General features: G+C 41.3%; 1 long non-coding RNA gene across 1 annotated transcript in view; it reads left to right on the forward strand.

Annotated features, from left to right (window-relative positions):
• The window catches only part of LOC115069473, a 68144-nt gene that overhangs the window by 6099 nt on the left and 57713 nt on the right, over nt 1–4332 (forward strand). The window lies entirely within an intron of this gene.

Here is a 4332-nt window from a genome sequence, read left to right on the forward strand (position 1 = left end):
AGATTACTATGGTAATGTTTTTCATATCTACTATTAACATGAAGCAAAGTTTTATGCTTTTCCTCAAATATAACTCATTTTTTATTTATTGATTTTTTTGTGTGTATTTCATACAGAACATCCCAAACAATCTTATTCGTCTACATACCCACATCCCAAATGGCACCCTCCCATAATCTTACCCCCCCAACCTCCCACTGGAGCCCATATAGTCTGTCATCCCTGTTACTGTCCATTATGCTGTTGGCAACCCCAGCCATTCTCAGTGCTTGTTTTAGGAAGATCAACTCTTCCTCACCTAGCAGCAATCAGTTGCCAATATTCCTTTAGATAAGATTGGGGTTGCATGGTCATTTTCCATGGCACCCTCCCATAATCTTACCCCCCCAACCTCCCACTGGAGCCCATATAGTCTGTCATCCCTGTTACTGTCCATTATGCTGTTGGCAACCCCAGCCATTCTCAGTGCTTGTTTTAGGAAGATCAACTCTTCCTCACCTAGCAGCAATCAGTTGCCAATATTCCTTTAGATAAGATTGGGGTTGCATGGTCATTTTCCCAGTTCTATGCTGGGTTACTCTCTGGGCGTCTCTTGGGCCACCCTGGCCAACAACTCAAAGGAAGGTATCTCCTGTCTGGCATTGTTTCTTGTTATGTAGCTTTTAGCTATACACATGGACTCTTAAAGAATTATATTGATCCCTTTAATCTTTGATTATACTTACCTTTTGGATGTTTAAGACCATACAGTTGGTCCAGATAAACGAATTTATTTTTACTCTTAAGGTCGTTTGAGGATCTATTTCTCAGGGTCACATGGGCTTGGGAAGAGCCCCCTAGCTCATTTTTTTTTTATACCAGTTCCATCTATGTGAAGATAAGTCAAAGGTCCTGCCCGGCTATGGCTGACTTCACTTGGACACATGGAGGAAATATTTCCTCTGTGTCGATCCTCCTCTTTGTAGACTGGACACTGGATCAAGTCCATTTGGTGGGGTCTCCATGGCCTTTGTGATCGATTAGACAGGTGACCCACCACAATTACAGGACATTTTGAGAGATGCTCATAGTCCTCTGGAGCTTAGTCCACCTAGGAGGGCAAGGAGCAAAAACTGTCCTTTATGTCCCTCTGACCAAATTAGTACAGGCCTCAAAGTATGGCTGTTGGACATCCAAGAAGGTTAGTTCCACCAGTCTTGTACTTTTAATTACCATGTGCTATGCAGATAAAGCTTGGGCAAAGACCAAACATTCTCAGATAAACCTTGCCTAGACATGTATTATACTCCTTGAGCTGGGTGTATGTATAATTTGTCAGTAGGTTGTTTGATTAATATGGTTCCCTCTGGTTTTTTTTTTTCAAACTATCTAGGCATTTTTTATCTCTTGCATTGTTTAACCCTTCCACCATGGATTCCCCATTTAAAATGCCCCCATTTCCCCCCATTTCTCCCTTAATAATACCCTTCTTCTATGGTACCACCTCTCTTGAGCTCCTTCTTTCCCTTTATCCTCAAGGTTCCTGTATAGCCTCCCTCTCCCCTCCCCTTTTTTTATCCACACCTCCCTTATGAACACCTATTTCCTACTGTTCTTCTCTTTCAGGGTCTTTCTTTACCTTTACCTCCCTGGTTCCTTCTCATTACCCTGGTCCCTGTAGTTATGTCTGCATACATATTTGCTTATAAGGATTTGGTGCTAGGATCCACATATGAGGGAGAACATACGTCGTTTTTTTTTCTGAGTCTGTGTTACTTCACTTAGTATAACAGTTTCTAGTTCCATCCATTTACCTGCAAATTTCATGATTTCATCTTTCTTTACTGCTGAGTAGTTTCTGGTTCTTGTGTGAAACTCATGCCTTCCTTTGTTGAGTTTAGGTCTGCTGCTTTTTGTAAACGTTATGTGCTTTTGTGATTTACTTGTTGGGCATGTAAAGCTGGGTGGTCTAGGCTTCAGGTTCTCTCTTTTGATTTTATATTGGTGTGGCCAATTTGCTTTTGTCTTGCTGCTCAGGACTTCCCACGGAGGCCCAAGTCAGATGAGGATCAGATGCTCTCAGGCTTTCTCCTAAGGTCTGGATCCCTCTAGGAAAGATGCTGGCCTCTGGAATTTGAGCGCTGGGCTGGCCTGGGAGCAGGGCCCAGGAAAGATGTTGGCCCCCAGGGATGCAAAGGGTGGTGTGGGTGAGAAGCAGCCAGAGGGCTCCTGGGGGACTAGAGGGAGGAATTGGGTTGGTTTTGATGCAAGGGATCAGGAAGCAGTGGGGAGTTTGGGCCAAGAGGTCAGTCCAGAGGTTTGGGCTGCCAAGACAGGAAATGTGCCAGTCTACCTGCTGGGAGGAGAGATGGGGTCGGGGAGCTGGGAGGGTGAATGAGGTGGGGGAGTCAAGGTACCTTATTGACATTTTTAAACTGTAATATCAAATTAATCTTTTCTAATACAAGTTGTGCTTCTTTCTCTCCTAAGTAAATCTTACCTTCTTAGAATGTAAATCAACTTCTCTGTGTTTTCTAAATCTAAAAATTTACTTTTTATGTTGGAGACTTTCATTTTCCCCACACTTTATTTCCTATATATGGGAGGAAAGAACCTATTATTTTTCTACATGGATAATTTACTGCCCGTAATCATATTTTACAAATACAATTAATCCTCTTCCCTCTGATTTGGAGCACCACCTCAACATTTCTGTACAAGTGTATGTCAGTTGCCACTCTATCTCCCATATTTTTTAAAAAATATTTTATTATTTTTATTTTATGTGTATGAGTGTTACGCCTGCATGTAAGTAACTGCACCCATGTGGTGCAATGCCCACAGAAGACAGAAGAGGCTGTCAGATCCCCTTGAACTGGAGTTACAGATAGTTGTTAGCCGCCAGGTGGGTGCTAGGATTCAAACCCCAGTCTTCTGCAGGAACAGCCAGTTTTCTTAACTGCTGAGCCATCTCTCTAGCCCCTATCTCCCCTATTTTATTTGACTAAAATTTTGTTAAAACACTTCACACAGTCTTCACCAACAGAGCTTTAAGTTCTGATGTCTGGTAGAAAAATTCTCTACACCTCATTTCCTTTTTTGGTATATGGAGAGAGAGAGAGAGAGAGAGAGAGAGAGAGAGAGAGAGAGAGATGAGGGTTCATGTACACATGTGTCAATGTGATATATGTGTACGATGTGTGTATATGCAGGTGCACCCCCGTACATTTATGCAGAGGCCAGAAGAAACATTGGGTTACTTCTTTATTTCTCCCACTCTATTACTTTGCGGCAGGGTCTCTTATTGAGCCTGGAGCTATGCTGGTGGCCAGCGTGTCCTAGATATCCCCCTACAAGACCTGAATTGCAGGTGCTGGTGCAGCTTTTTATGTGGGTGATGGGATCTGATTTCAGGTCCTTACACTTGAGTAGAAAGTGTCCTTACCCACTAAGCCATCCCTCCAGTACCTCTAATCTAATTTCTCAAAATTATTTTAGTAGTTCTTGGTTAGTGACTTTTCTCTATGAATTTTAGGATTAATTTGTCAAGTTACACAAAAATACTTTATAGGTGTTTGATGGGATTAATGTGTGCTGGAATTGATGGCTTTGTAATTGAGCCTTCTCATTTTTAAGGTTTTATCATTTTTTACATGAATACAGTTGACCTTTATTAATTGTTTAGTTTGTTATTTGTGAATTTACCTGTACCTCCAGTGTCAGTGCTCACAGAGCTTTCTTTGTCATTTGTGGACATGAAGGTAGTGGTGAAAGTTTGAGGCATATATATTCCCACTGAACCAGAGGTAGCGGGTTCCTCTGCATCCTGTTTTCAGCCCTGTACTGGGAACATAAACTTCTGTAGTTTATGCGGTGCTATGTTTTTCTCACTCTTTAAAAAATTATTTATTTAATAACCACATACTTAGAAGAAGCATTTCATTACAACAGCATTGACATATTCAATAACAAATTCCAGAGCTAAGATGCATCTCTCTCAAAATTGGATACACATGTATCTCTAATCTGTATGTTTCTGATTATTACTAGTCATAATTGGTTGCACTTGGATCCTTGGTGCCTGTGTATGTCTATAAAGTCATCGGGTAGATTTCAATGGTAATGTTTATGACCTCTACTAATTAATGTGACATAAATTTCCATGCTTCCTCTTCAAATATAATACATTTTAAAAAATTTTGTTGATTTTTTTTGTGTGTATATCACACAAAACATCCCAAACCATCTCATTTGACTATACGCCCACTTCCCAGATGGCACCTCCCATAGCCTCCCTCCCCCCACTAGAGCCCTTATACTCTGATATCCCTGCTACTGTCTGCTGTATTGTCA

This window comes from Nannospalax galili, unplaced genomic scaffold (assembly GCF_000622305.1).
Source record: "Nannospalax galili isolate Female #2095 unplaced genomic scaffold, S.galili_v1.0 scaffold153, whole genome shotgun sequence".
NCBI lineage: Eukaryota > Metazoa > Chordata > Mammalia > Rodentia > Spalacidae > Nannospalax > Nannospalax galili.